This window comes from Hermetia illucens, chromosome 1 (assembly GCF_905115235.1).
Source record: "Hermetia illucens chromosome 1, iHerIll2.2.curated.20191125, whole genome shotgun sequence".
Lineage (NCBI taxonomy): Eukaryota > Metazoa > Arthropoda > Insecta > Diptera > Stratiomyidae > Hermetia > Hermetia illucens.
In genome coordinates, this window is record NC_051849.1 from 177,447,362 (window position 1) to 177,463,165 (window position 15,804).

The 15,804-nt window shown below is 40.3% G+C and overlaps 1 protein-coding gene across 6 annotated transcripts in view; it reads left to right on the forward strand.

The window, feature by feature from the left end:
- Positions 1–15,804, forward strand: part of LOC119661291 (embryonic polarity protein dorsal-like) — a 240,952-nt gene that overhangs the window by 50,059 nt on the left and 175,089 nt on the right. For 2 of the 6 annotated variants that reach the window (XM_038070572.1, XM_038070573.1), the window contains exon 1: positions 10,232–11,324. The exons of 3 other annotated variants lie outside the window; for them this stretch is intronic. The gene's annotated coding sequence lies outside the window, so the exon portion shown is untranslated. Of the gene's footprint in view, positions 1–10,230; positions 11,325–15,804 lie in introns of those variants that run through there. One more of the 6 variants, XM_038070569.1, reaches the window with a different exon arrangement.

Here is a 15,804-nt window from a genome sequence, read left to right on the forward strand (position 1 = left end):
TTTCGACCAGGGCATAGGCAACTCATTAGACGCTGCCCTCTGCCCTGCGAGCAACGTGACCGAAGTGGCTACAAGGTGGTATTCGCTCTCTTATATAAATCCAAAAACATGATATCTGCATGAATTATATTCAAGACAAAACCGCCGAATAAAAATTCAGGTCCAAAGCCGAGCGAGACTAAACTAAATTTTGTTTGGGAATTGAGGGAATCCTAAATCCGCCACCTACTTGATGGTGGACTCGACTAGTTGCGAAGCAACATACTTCCACGGTAGTTGTGGTTCACAGACCCCCCAGTCTCGGACAAGCACCCAAGATGCAAAGCGGTCCTTGAAACACAACCACGGATATAAGTTGCTTCCCAACTGATCCGATCCTCTATCAAGAGGGTATCGGACTTGGGACTCCCTCAATTACCAAATAATATTTTCTTCTTTTGGTAGTTAAGTTCGTCACTGCTGTTGCGTTTGCTACTGTGTCTCCCAGAATTTACCACGGAAAGTTACGTCTGTGTAGCGTGGACCCGAGGGATTTGTAGCCAATATGTTGAGCTTCTTTGGTTTTTGGCAAATCTGATAGATGGTCCACAAGGAATTTAAAGACTCTAGCAGCTGCAAGAGTGCTTACTTCTAAATATAATGTATGCTCTTTGATAACTCCAGGGGCGCGTTTAGAAACTAGATCCATCAAATTACCAAATGAAAATGGCTGGGGTATATATAGAAGAGCCCGCTGCAGCGGTAGCGTTTGTTTCCATCACTTCAGGAGATGCTTTTTGGCGAAGATTTATGGATTTGCTTAGTCAAAAAGCAGAAATGGAATTTTGAAAGGACGACGTAATAAATGGATTTTGCTAGTAGAAAGATTTGACCCCTGCAGACCTCACCCTCCTCTGGTGTTGTAGAGTAATCATCAGTATGAAACGTGACCTTCTGTACGCGTGGCTTAATATTTTACAGGTTTGCCCCTAGTCGGCCAGGCTTCATAAATAAATTTGTTGATAACTGAATTGAATATCAGGTTTGGTTAGGGGTCGCTGTTACTGTCTTAATCACCAGAGACTCTATTTAGCAAATGAGATCTGCAAGTACCCGGCTTTTGGTGTCATTTTTTTGTGTTGCCCCATATCACGTAGCGTGCATTGAAATTCAAACTAATGCGACATTTGGCCCAAACACTACAAATTGTAAGTTGGTGCAAGTGGGCCGAAAAAAAGATAGAACCATAATGTTAGGTTGGAGAAAAAAGGTTATATGCAGGTGGAGCAAATCAGCTTGGAATGTCATTGCGTATACGTGGGTTATTGTGTATATTTCCCCATCCCGGCTGTCATATACATAACATCAATAGCATCAAAAGGATGCACTGAATTCTTCACGTGGAAGCGATTGAAGAATGTTGGACATGTGCAATGCTTTTCTTTCACCATACAAATTCTAGCAATGCGCCGAGAGACGAATCTTTTGTATGTAATTGAAATAATAAAAACTTGTTGTTTCTTTTTCGTTGGTGTGGGTATTTATTCTTGCAAATACCGATATTTCGGGAACCACTTGTTCCCTTCATCAGTGCAAACAAGTCTTGTTGCATAATTTCGTTTGTATTTTTCTTTTATAGCAAACCTCTTTTATTTTTGTATTGTTATTTTTTATACAGGAGATTCATAAGTAAAAACCTTTCCTCATCAATGTAATGCAAATCAAAGCTACTTATTTAATTTAGCCAAAATCCCAAAAATTAAGGGTCAGGGTTTCAGGATAGGGCAGCAAACTTTCAGTTAGCATATTCACAGTGATTTATTAGCTTTATCTGACACGTATGTATTCAATCCAGAGCCGTGAAGAAAAAATCCGGCCTAAAGAAAATATGTCATGTTTAACCTGGAACCCATATTTGCTTTCATGCAAAAGATGGGATAACGGATTCAAAGCCCAACATAACCACAACGAGTTTAGAGAATCGCCTTGAAAGATTCCACGCCGGACTGGTATCTCCTCTGATGTTTGGAAGGACATCGATGTTTTCATTCTCCAATTCTTTATCATTGTTCTCAGGAGAAGATATGACATTCAGGTCGATTGTACACAAGTGTAACACTTGTAGCAACCACGATTATGATACAGAGGCAACGGCTGATTTATAATCGATGAAGGTTGTCGAGATACTTCATTTTTGTAGGCAGCCTGCTTGGTAGCCACTGTATAAGCTATTCTTCAAAGCGCATCCACAGGTTGACCAAACCTTAACAAACAGGCGCAGGCAAACGTGTGGATTGGCTTGGTTTGTGTAGGTTTGCTAACGCTTGTAGGCGATCTGGCGCGTCCAGACACTTGGCGAACTTCAACACACCATCGTAAATGCAAAGATGTGCATTGCGTGTTTGGCTTGGTAGGTGTAGGATCGCTAGCGCTGTTCGCCGATCTGCTCAAACATCAATTTTTGGCAGAAATCAAACTGAGAGAAACGCATCCATATTTGTAAGCACTCTGTGCCGTTCTTGCATTCGCAACGATCTTCCGTACCTAGTGCTCGATGGTATAACAGTCAAAACGTTCAAGGGCAAAGAGGGGCTCTAATGTTATTGAGCGACATTCAACCGTGTTGGGTACTCTCTTCTTGTATCTGGGGTCACATTAACAATATAACAATAATGCTCCCGATTTTACTCCCATTTGTAATAGGGAACCAGTAAGCCCTGCAACAAAGCGCCAACGTTGCAATACCCCATGGTTACCTCCAAAGGTGGGGAAGGAATTTGAAAGGGAACCGTAAAATACAATGTGATGTGCCCTAGGTAACTTTTAAAGGCAATCCCAGAATTTAACATACAAAAAAAATTAATTTTAACCAGTTGCATTACATGTATTAAAAATAAATCCGCTTAGTTAATTATCATTCACATACTACGAGTATAGTCTAAAGTTCAAACAAAATTTATCTATTACCATTAAGATTACATAAGAAACTACCGGCTAAATTTAGTTTTTCACCAAATCCCGAGACAACATGCATACATATATCAATTACAACAACAAAAACGCTTTCATGATTTATTATTTCCGTAAACAAATCCAAGACAAATAGTGGCCAAAGCCGCTAATAGGCTATTGTTTCTACTTGTGACAGAGCAAGGCAATAGATACCGAGGTGGCACAGGTTATGGTTGTACTCCTACATGTGTCGTTACTTTATCACAATTATTAATTGTCTCCGTGACAAAAACAACTGCCTGATTAGATATACTCCCATGAAATGTCGAGCATTGAAAGTTACTCGTATCTTATATTCTAGGAGGGGAGCTAGTTAGTTTTAAGGTTTTCTGTAAAAAAACCTTATTAGTTTTCCAAACCCGCTTGAATTTATTTCATTAAATAGTTAGTAACAAACTTCAAATTAAGAGATTTTCTCGGAAATTTAAAATTTTTTTAGATAATTTCATTTGTGTTTCAAGGAAAGCAAAGTGAAGTCGGTAGAATTCAGCGGAAAGAATTTCACAATTTTTAAGGGAACTAGTATTTAAAGGAATAATAAATGCACAAACATTTATTAGAACTAAATCATGGGTCAATTATTCTATAAACAAAAAACCTTAAGAATGGTGAAATTATTTCAACTGAATTCTACCGACTTCACTTTTATTCCAAGAATAAAAACTTCATTCATTCGCTGTTCACTCAACCACTTTGCATATCTGGTTGCTAACAAGGCAATAAAAATATTTATTTTTACTGAAGATCTTATATACTTTTCTGCATTGGTTTTACTGTAACTTTATCTCCACCTCATTACTTGCACCATATCAGAAAGTCTGATTGCATGAATGGATTTCCAAGAATTGGCTCCAACTGGACACGGCTTGAGTGGCGGGGAAACCTATAGATTGGAATTACGTGAAAATACGTAATCATAACTTGGAGTCAATGGGGAAATTCAATAAATTCATATCAGCTCTCCACGCTTGGCCAGCTCACACTTGTACATTTTAAAGTGCGCAAATGGCTTTTACTTTCAATATTTCTATTCAATTCAATGTGGATGTATTTGTGTGCAGAGAGAGATATCCACTAGTACTAATAAAATTGTATCTTTGTCGATGCAAAGATATTTTTGTGTTCGTGGCTGAGCTTTTTTAAAAATACTGCACTGGCTCGTAAATAGTCACAGTTGAAATGTTCAGTGTGTAAACAAAAAATATTTGAATCAAAGGAAAATAATCACTAATCAAATTGGAAAATAATTTAATAAAATAATTGTGCCTGGCCTTTAATTTAAAAATCAATCTTATATTTTACCAGGGTCAAATTTTAAAGTTGTATTGTGAAGACAAAACTAAAAATAGTATCTTCTGAAAAAACTATATCAGGCATAAATCACTCTTCATTGATGCATTCAATTGTGGGCATTCGAAAGACACATTATTAATGTTATTAGTAAAATTAACAAACAAAGGTACTTGAATTATAAATTTCTTCTGCCTCAAATACTCCGTACAATGTAGGTGTAAATTAAGCTGCTCACCGGCTGCAATCTCGACGCTGTTAAATCCTCATCCAGCGTATCAAGCCACCGTTGTTTCGGCCAGCCTTTTGGTCGCTTATCATCGACTTTTTAAACCAATCTTGGCAAGTGTATTCCCGCTGGTGCGAATTACGTGACTATACCATCGAAGATGCCTCTCTGACAGTTTTTTCACGATCAGTGCAACCCCATATCGATCGCGGATATCCTCATTTCGTACGTGATCTAAAGGTGTCACGCCACTAGTCCAACGCAACATCTTCGTCTCCATTACCGCGAGAAACCGTTCATCGTATTTTATAGTCGGTCAACATTCAGAACCATAGAGGGCAACAGGGTGGCAGACACTGCGGTAAATTGTAAATTTGAGACGTTCTTTGATAAGTCGATTACATAGAATACCAGTTGTGGAACGCCACTTCATCTAGGTTACCCTAACCCGTGGAGCAATTTGGCTTTGGCTGACAGCATTAATTCGAGATATTTAAATCACTCATTTCTGGGCAGGTCACTGCGGCTGACAGTGATTGTGCCTAAAAAATTCTCAAAAATTCAGTTCTATTCAGATTCAATCTGAGACCGTGTTGTATGTGGCGATCATTCCATTTTTGGACAAGTTGCTCGAGATCATTTTTGCCGATAGCCGCTAGGAAAACATCATCTGCATAAAGCAGTGCAGAGGGCGCTGGACGCTGGATGTCCCGTGTGACGGTGTCCATGATAAGAACAAAGAGAAGTGGTGAAAGGGCGCTTCCTTGATGAACACCAACAGAGACACGAAGCGGTCTTAATACACCCGCCACACTTCGAATTTTACTTTTAGGATCGTGATAGAGCAATTGAACTCACAACGCACGAGTTTTTCTGGTACTAAGTTATGAGTTCATGTGGCACACGGTCAAACGCTTTCTCTAGATCCAGAAATGCAATGTAAAGAGGTCGATGCTTCTCACGGTGTTTCCCCATGAGTAACCGCGCAACGTGTATTGCGTCGGTGGTTCTGCAGTTCTTTACAAATCCGGTTTGATTCATGGTTATTTCAACGATGTCGCGAATACGAGGAAGTACCCGGATCGGACGGTAATTTGAACATTCTGCTGGACTACCTTTCTTTTTCTATATTGAAACTGTGCTGCTTTCTTGCCAGTCAGATGGTGCTTTACCTTCCTGAATAACCCGATTAAAGAATTTATAGAGACACAGGGTTGTGGATCCCAACTCTTCACTTTCCAGAGCTCAGATGCGATGTCATCAGGTCCTGTGACTTTCCTCAATTTCATTTATTTTATTGCTTCTACTTCAGTGGTGCTGACAGGTGTAACTGGTCTAAATTGATTGTGGAAGTGGAGGATGAGCAAATTCTCCAGTTGAAATCTGCTCGAAGTATTCTCGCTGTCTATCCATCGAAGTTCTTTGTGATGGACGCATTAACGAACACCTTAAATCCCCTGACGCCCTATATGGTTCCGAGTGTTGCTCGACGATAAAAGACAATGAACAGCGCCTCACGATAGTGGAGGCGAAGGTGTTGCGTTGGACCAGTAGCGTAAGACACCATGATCACATTCAAAATGAGGATATCCGTGATAGATATGGGATTGCACCGATCATGAAAAAATTGCGAGAGGTGTCTTTGATGGTATCGTCCTGTAATTCGCGCTAACGAGACTGACTTATGAAATTTGGTCTGAACATCGAAGTATTATATATAGTAAGCGGTCGAAACAACGATGCCTAGATGGACACAATGAATGCATTTATACGCACAGTATTATCAGTGGGATTCAGCTTATTCACATATATATGTATGCCTACTTTTAGCGCTAGAAGGAATAATGCGAAAAAAATCAGATTCGTAAGATCTACTCAAATCCAGACGGACCAAAATATGTATGTAATATATAGTAGGTAGTAGTGCACAATGTTTCTTTGTTTAGGATGAGCATAATATTTATGTACTTAATTTGTACATATATATTGAAATTTGGAAATATTTGAAGCAGTATTGTGAATTTTTTGCTATGTACTGACGGAGAAGCGGATGTACGGAGTTCCTAACATAAAATAAGCACAAACACTTTGTAATGACTTACACAGATTATGGATGGTCAAACCATCATCTTGACTGGCCAGAAACGATCAAGAGAGCTATCCCACAAACCTAAAAAGATGGCAAAATTGACCGTGAAGGTCCGCTAGCAAATTTTGAAGCTCCATCGAAGTGCTCCGTTGACACGTACTTGTACGCCTTTATGCTAGTCAGGCTCTGGGATGAGAGGGGGGGCTTCTTCGAACACTTTGGTGCCGTACGTGACTTTTCACAAAAAATTCACGCACATAGCCATTTGTAGTGTTCGCGGGTTAGCGACAGGAGTGGTATTTCGCCTTTTCCAGGGTTAAGTTGACCAAATAATACATTCAATAATGTATAATAGTATATTAACCCTCGCATTTTGTCTACCCTACCCTATTGGTTTTTCCAACTATCCCTCTCAATTTCACAATTTCCTTTATTTAAATACAATATTTGCTATTTCAAATAATTAAGTTTAATTATTTGTTTTTTTAAAACAATCCAACAACTGATACCTTTCTAAATTTCATAGTCAAATTTCAATTAACAATTTCAATTTTATATTTTTTTATAATTTTCCAATGGTGCAAAGCAGAATTGAGCGGGCAAGCAGTTCATTGACCTTCATAAACTAGCCCATATTGCAATATTGCACATTATTGGGTGCAGGTAGGCGATTGATCGTGTCTGTGGGGAATGACCTGCCGCACATTTCAACACAATAGTGTACGTCGTTATTGATGCTGAGCCCGGAATGGAGTGTTAAGTTCGAGGGCCATGGACCGGAAACGAAAATTACCAGGACCGGGACCGGGTGATCGATTGACAACGGGAAAGCTGAACCGGAGAGTTGATGGTGTGTCTTGAAGGGACTTCGACGTCTTGTAGCTGGTGTATCGCAAATTGCCGAGATACCTTAGATTCAAATTTTATTTTATATAATTGGGGAATACCTAATACCATTCATAAGAGAAGCTGGTGTTTTTGCATAAAAAGTGGGCAAAGAATACATGCCCACATCTTTATCAGAAGGCGAGAGCTGATGAGTTAGGTAAGCAAAAGTATTTAGTATCCTCTGATTTGGCTGCTGGACAGTTCTATTTCTTAATTCGTAAACATATTCTTCTACGCCCAGAGGGTGCTCTCCCTCTTTCTTCGAAAATGGTGTGTTGTTTAGGATGTGTGCTTCCTCCGACATCAGCGACATTGGAATCGCTATATCAGGAACACCAGACGTGGTGGAAGTTAAGTGTCCAGAGTAGCACTGGATCAAGAGAGTCCAAAAGAAAATGTTGAAAAAATAGCGCAGTGCAATCAATCGGAATAAGATTCCACCCAAATCGGAACTTTAGAGGATAACCAACATTCTCGTAAAATCGAAAACTGCTCAAGAAGTCGATGAAGTCCTCCGCATCTGTCTTTCACAGCATCGCTAATTTCCGAAACACCTCTAACTCGCGCTCGCTCTAACGCTTGCTCCGAACACGTATGTCAATTCCAGAGTTTTTATTGTGCTTAGTTTATTTGTTTTATTGAATAATCTGACTGCAACACGCAGCATTTTTGCGATCTCTACCCGGCCGCACATACGCAAACGAGCGCTGTACAACTCACCCGCGGTCCCTGGCTTTTCTTAGTGGCAAACGAAGGCGCGCAAAACACGTAATAGTGAATTATCCCAACAGAAATAAAAAAAAAGAAATTTTTGGATAGTATTCGTGCTTTAGTATCGCATTAAACCGGAAACTATTAAAAAAAAATACAACAAATGATCGCGCAGGGCTCTCGGTAAGATTCTGTTTTTTTTTATTCATTTAGTTTTTTTTTCCTTTTGATACGAGTATTTCCTTTTATTATTTATTGAATAAATTAGTTTTATCATGAATTTTATCATCTCGTCAATTTGAGGACCCTCTTCTTCCCCCCTTGTCCTTAACCGCAAAACTCATCTTGATTAAAGGGACATTTTCCAATATCATGGCCTGAGGATGTCAAGGCAGAGTGGGAAAATGAGAGGCCGCGCCTCACAATACAGCTGAGGTAGGGGAAACATTGATCGAGGATGTGATCCATCGTGGATCCTCCTTTTCAATCATGACGCTCGAGCCCGGAGTTTCACAGCTCCACCCGCGCGGTCGAAGCGTCTTTTTTTGTTAGGTTTTGTGTGAAAAAAAAACCTTACTAGAATCGATTCGATGTCTGTCTGTCGTTCTGACTGTCTGTCTGTCTCTCACACCCAATTTATTCGGAAACGGCTGAACCAATTGTCACGAAATTTGATGAGAATATGTGATCTATGAATCCCTTTACATACAGCAAATGAGGCCATTTTATGTTGAGTTTAAATGGGGCTCCCCATATATGTGAAAAGGGGGTGTAAATTTTTTTCCACAGAGTATAGCCGTGTGAGTTATCAAATGAAAGGGGTGGATTAGTACTTTTCGAAGTGGTGATATTTTTTATATTGGGTGAAACACAGAGGGGTGAGGGCCCAAAATGTGTGCCCTAAAAAGGGTAACAGGTCTCGTCCTCAGGACTTATCCAACGGAAAAATCTGAAAAAAAATCACAATGGTGCATTCACTACTAGGCCTACATGTCATTCCTATATCTGTTCAAATAAAGTTAATGATAGTACATTATCATATTTTAGAATATTCCAATAAATTCCCCCGTAAGTTCATCCTAAAAGTAAGGAATTGGGCACCGTTGTAGCAATAATATAACACACATTTTGAAAAATTTGAAAAAACCCAACGATCATTAGCAAAGTTTAAATTATTAACAAAACATTTCGATGGCGCTTCAATGTTTGCAGGCGGACCTTCACGGCCAATTTCACAATGTTTCTAGGTTTTTTGAGATAGGTCTCCCCTCTTGGTCGTCTCTAGCCTTTCAGGATGGTCTTTTGACCACCGATAAACCCTTTATGTCATTACACTTCTGTTCAATATTATGATCAACGATTATCTCTTTTGGATAAATCGATATCTTGATTTTCTTAAAAATGTAGTAGGGTTGAATGTAGTCCACTTTACAGGTTCGACTATTCTTAATAGTACTCTGCATTAAGAGTAGCGTGACCGCTTTATCATGCCAGGCTCATTTCGCCAGCAATTCGTTACAAAATAAAAATATATTTATGAAATTATTCCCACTTCTGACATGGTATGAACTCCAACAAATGCTCCATCTTTGGATATGTTCTCCTATGACGAGTACCCACCTGAAAAGATATATGCTTGCATTCTGATAGAAGTTCACGAATTCTATGAATATAAAGTGAAAAAGTCTCGAAGTTGATATGAATTTTCAAGTCAAGTGCTCCAATGCATCACGACCCCATCCAGTGGCAACAACTGAAGCTTTCTGCCTCCACCACGGCCCCAACGAACGCCACACAATTTGTCTGTATATTGTGGGTAATGCACGATGTCTCCGAGATTATTTAAAAATACACGCTTGGCTCCAAGCAAGTTACGCGTGGCTACGATGACTAACCCCCATACAAACACACTCACAATCGGGGAGCAGCTTTTTCAATTCGAGAGCAATGTAGGGCTTTGAAATTAGCGGGAAAATACTTTATTTAATTTTTTTCAAAATGCAGATTGGCACACTCAGGTTGTATGCGTCTTTGTCATCTGAATGCTTGTTAGTTACGGTTGTAGTTTCGAAAATATACCCTCTGCACTGCTGAGCAAACCGAGGTTCCACCACGGCTGATTGCAAGTTGGAGTATTGAATTTCGAGCCACGAACAGTACGTTTTCGGCTCCATGATAGTCCGCTAACTTGGTACAACGTGTAGGTCGACTAGGTTGTTGCAAAGACGACTTTTGTGGCGGTTTTTGTTATTGTCCGCTCCGTGACGAAATCCGCGAAAACTTAGTAAGACGGAGATAAGGAAGCGCCAATTCGCTTAATACTGGTAGCGTGGATTGTACTTGTGGATCTTGTCGACGCGTTTAAAAACAAATTTCATTTTCATTTGTGGACCATGTTTGCTATCTGATCACGGTTCGTTGTTAATTTTGTTGAGTGTGGGCGTTTGGGTTCCAGAGTAGCTAACTCTGCGTGGAGTTTCAGCACTAAATATTGACGGTTTTGGTGACGAAATTTCCCAAAAAATTGAGTTTCGATCGGTGCAAAAATTCGAAATATTCAATAAGGTTTCCGCGTGTTTCCAGCTGTTCATTGTATGGTTTCATCATATGCGCGATAATCGTGACCTGTGATCTTGAAAAGCAGTCAAGATTGTTAATATCGCGACGATCGTGTTTGTGTGCAAGCATATGTGAGCAGTGCGAGTAGAAACTTTAGTATTGAGTTGGTACTATCAGGCGTGCGCGCAAGAATAAGTTACTCGCGGGTGATTGTGGGTGCTTTTTGAGAATATTATCACGTTCGTCCAAGTTTTCCGGTTTTTTTTTTCACGATAGGAGAGTTTTCTTTTCGCTCAAGGAAAACATTCGATTTTTTTAGATAAAGTGGCCAAAAACTAGAGATCGCGATCGAACAATAACTACGGGACCGCTTGGAATACCGATTCAAGATTGATGTGAGAAGTGCTACCGCGTTTTGTGCAAAGAATTTGATCTTTAGTGAAGCGCCGTTTTCTCGGACAACCAAACACTCGTTAATGATTAGTGTTTAAACGTGTGTCCTTGATATTACTAACAAAGTGTTCTAAACTAGACTCGAATATCCGGATTCAAACTTCGTTCGTTTAGGTAGTATATTCCTCGATATTTCTTCTTATTAATTTTTTTCTGCCGTTTCATGGTTTTGTTAGTTTATGTTATCATTATCATTCCGATTGACGCAAAGGTGTTTTTCTCGTCCCAATCTTCTATGAATACTAGGAAATGATGATAGTGCAAGCTTTATCAGTGCTTCCAGTAGAACTCCACTCAAGTCACTTCCTCATTCAACATACATAGTTTCTGCTGCCTCTTTTAAGAAGATTAAAACCAATATTTTTCTAATTGCAATTTTGGCGCTAAACATACTTGGCCATCGTCGAAACGAATCTTATCGCCTCTATATCGTCGTGAATGTTGGTTTCGATGTTGACCTTCTTAACAAAGCAACAACAAAACGACATAAAAATCTTAACTGATTTTCAAGGTCTAAACAACTAAAAAGCGCAAAAATCAAAAGAAAAACAACAAGTCATCTTACTACTATACTCGTTATATGATATGCCTTAATGGGGGAAAAACTGGTTTGATTTTTTCAGAAAAATATTTAGAGATATTCAAACACACTCAAGCAAAATATTTAACTTTATTTTGTTGAAAAAACTGTACCAAACGAACGGCCGACAGACAGTACAATAAATCATTTATTATATTCCTTGTGTAGAGATTATGGTCAAAATTGATTCCGGGACAGCATGTGTATGTAAAACAAGCGAATTATCTAACAGGTGATCTGCGTCTGGTCGATTGTTTAGTCTGGGTTGATACTGACATGTGACACAAGAGAAAACTGATGATAACAAATCTGCAGAGCAATACGAATGAAGAAAAATCAAAGTTCATTGGGAATAGAGACGATTTGATTTTCAAAACAATAATTTCATAGACTGTATACTAGATCAGCTTCTCCAGAGGCTCCATCCTTTGTCTGTTCAGAGTGTCAATAATAGCACAGTAGGTAAAAACAATACCACTTTTTGCACATAGTAGCAAAATGAACCAAACATCCTAACGAACAGTTCTTTTGTGTAGGTCTTGACTCTGGCTATTAAATGAATTACAGCTCCTAAAGGCGTAAGGAATTTTCCTATAATTATGGAACTTATGGTGCCTGGTACCAGACTCAGAAGAAAAAAGTACTGCTAGATCTGTAAATTATACACTACTTTCCGTCTGTCATGCCTGAATAGAAAGATACGCAAGACTGATCAAATCAGTGACTCCCATTTTGTTGATACTCATCTCCCACTGACTCATTACTAATTCGGGTATAGTTAAGCAAGGTCCATAAAGCGGTGATGGATTAAGTGGATATCATCTGTACAATGGAAGTATTTTAAAAAAAATGTCATCGCCACGGACGCTTTTTATACCTTGTACGGGTACAAACGGCTCTTGGGGCAATCAACAAAAGGGACACTTTTTGGGCATCAACTTCCACTGAAATATAACAAGAAGACAACGCTTAATATTTTGTAATCATAATGTGGTCTTCAGGCTGAATTTATTATTTTATTTTTATTTTAAATCTCTCTGAAAGTTCTTCTGTACGTTAAGAAACCTAATCAGCTAAAACATGGCAATAACTCTCTTCCACTATATCATGACCTGCATTCATCGGAGAGTAAAGTCAATGACGTTCTTCCATCACATTTACAAAGTGTTCAGGTGATATAGGATCAGCTTTTACAAACCAACAAAAAAAGTAAAAAATCGTTGAGGTTCAGGACGAATTTCAAAACGCATGAATAAAACTTTCGGGAAGGAGTCCCTTCCGTAGACCAGGCATACCCAAGCTCTGTACATATACAGCAACTTCCAGGATTCTATCTCAATGATGAGATTGCGTCTCTCGTATATTCCGGGGCTATTGCGCCTGTCAGCCTGCATACTCAAAAGATTCACTTTCGCGTTACTGGTTTGAGTGACTAGACGTATCCACCATTGAAAATTCGTTTGGCACATCGATGCCACTTAACAAGGCAGGGAACTGGTAGGTTAACTCCAATCAGCGCTGGACAAGCCATCATATAAGCGAAAAATAAAGAGCGGACAATTTACCACAACTATGTCATCCCCCCATTCAGTACACACTCAAGCAGAAACTTTCTGTCGTATGTAGACGATTGTGACGGTATGGTGAAAGTCACTCCAGACTTGTGCGATGTACATATACGAGGCAGCAGCGGAGCTTTTTTAGATTATTCCATGAATCCCGGTCGACCATCTAGACAATACAGCTTTCAGCAATGGAAGCAAAAAATATTGGAGAGGGCCTGCTGAGCATGCTTATTGGATTTATACCATTACCTCGGGAATAAATTTACTGCATGTTGCCGAAGAGGATGTTGAACAAGCCATATATAGCTCAAATAACTGGAGGGGCCCCAGCCTTCATCGGGTACACAACACAATCTTCTCTCCAAAAATTACGCAGTGAAAAGATCAGGCGCACTTCGAATTTACTAACATTCTGTCAAAAAAGCAGAGAGGCATCTTGTTAGTAGGCTCATTTCAGGGCTGCAACTGATCCTATCCGCGTACGAAGAGGGCTTTTCTCTTTGGTTTTCATCATCAACGGTGCAACAACGGTTATCCGGTCTTGGTCTGCCTTAATAAGGAACTCCATACATCCCGATTTTGCGCCGAGGTCCACCAATTTGATATCCCTAAAAGCTGTCTGGCGTCCTGACTTACGCCATTGCTCCATCTCAGGCAGGGTCCGCTTCGTCTTCTTTTTCTACCTTATAAACTCTCCGGGCTGGATCATCCTTATCCATACGGATTAAGTGACGCGCCCACCGTAACCTATTGAGCCGGATTTCATTCACAACCTGACAGTCATGGTATCGCTCTTAGATTTCGTCGTTATGTAGGCTATGGAATCGTCCATTCTCATGTAGTGGGCCAATCATTCTTCGGTGGATTCTTCTCTCGAACGCGGCCAAGAGTTCGCAATTTTTCTTGCTAAGAACCCAAGTCTCCGAGGAATACATGAGGACTGGCAAGATCATAGTCTTCGACCCTATGGTGAGACGTTTCGACCGGAACAGTTTTTGTAAGCTGAAATAGGCTCTGTTGGCTGGCAACAACCGTGCGCGGATTTCATCATCGTAGCTGTTATCGGTTCTGATTTTCGACCATAGATAGGAGAAATTATCAACGGTCTCAAAGTTGTAGTTGTAGTCTCCTATCTTTATCCTTCCCGTTTGATCAGTGCGGTTTGATGTTATTGGTTACTTGGTTTTCGGTGCTGACTTTGCCACTATATATTTTGTCTTGCCTTTATTGATGTGCAGCTCAAGATCTCGCGCTGCTTGCTCGATCTGGATGAAGGGAGTCTATACCGTCAGCATAGGCCAGTAGTTGGGTGGACTTAAAGAGGAGCGTACTTCTTACATTTACCTCAGCATCAAGGATCCCCTTCTCCAGGGCTAGGCTAAAGAGGACGCTTGATAGGTCATTCCCTTGTCGTAGACCGTTGTTGATGTCGAATGCTCTTGAGAGTGTTCCTGCTACGTTTATCTTTTTTCCTTTTGTTTTTTTTTCTTTTTCCGGATGGAAGATGGAAAGCTTCAAAAGCTACCGCAGACTCCTGCCAAACGGTTATGTGGGACTCTTACCCACTAAAACCACCTCCTTCTCCTTCCACTCTCCGCGCGGGACTCCCATTTGGTATTACGTCGCGGGGCTGGATCAAAATTTATTCTGCGCTCATGTCAACATTCGTGTTCCTCTCGCGTTCACTTTTTCGGATGACTTCCTCCTGCCTAAGCTTCTTTCCGGTGGCTGTAATCACTTTTTCAACTTTGGTCCATATCCCCTTGGCTTTCCATTCCATGATATTTTCGGGTGTAAAGTGCTCCCCGGTTGTAGCTTCTTATGCAGCCCTTTGGGCTTCGAATCTGGGGCAGTGAAAAAACACGTGTTCTGCGTCCTCTGGAATGTTTGCACACTGTGGGAATATGGCGAACTATCACGCCCAAATCGATACAGACATGCTCGATAGCCTCCGTGCCCGCTCAAGAATTGAGTTAGGTCGAAACCTACTTCGCCGTGTGGCTACGTTTATCTGGCATTGCACATTGGTCAGGGTCAGCCTAGTCAGTCTTATCAATTTCGTCGGGATACCGAATTCTCTCATGGCCGTGTACAGTTTTACCCTGGCTATGCTATCATAGGCGGCTTTAAAATCGATGAAGAGATGGTGCAACTGAAGTCCATACTCCAACAGTTTTTTTCATCGCTTTCCGCAGAGAGAAAATCTGATCTGTTGCTGATTTGCCTGGAGTGAAGCCTCTTTGGTATGAGCCAATGGTGTTCTGGGCATATGGGGCTATCCGGCCTAGCAAGATAGCGGAGAATATCCTCTAGATGGTACTTAGCAACCTGATACCTCTATAATTGCTGCACTGTGTGATATCTCCCTTTTTATGTACGAGACAGATAATGCCTCGTTGCCAATCGTCACGCATTGTTTCGCTGTCCCGTACCTTGAGCCTCCATATTT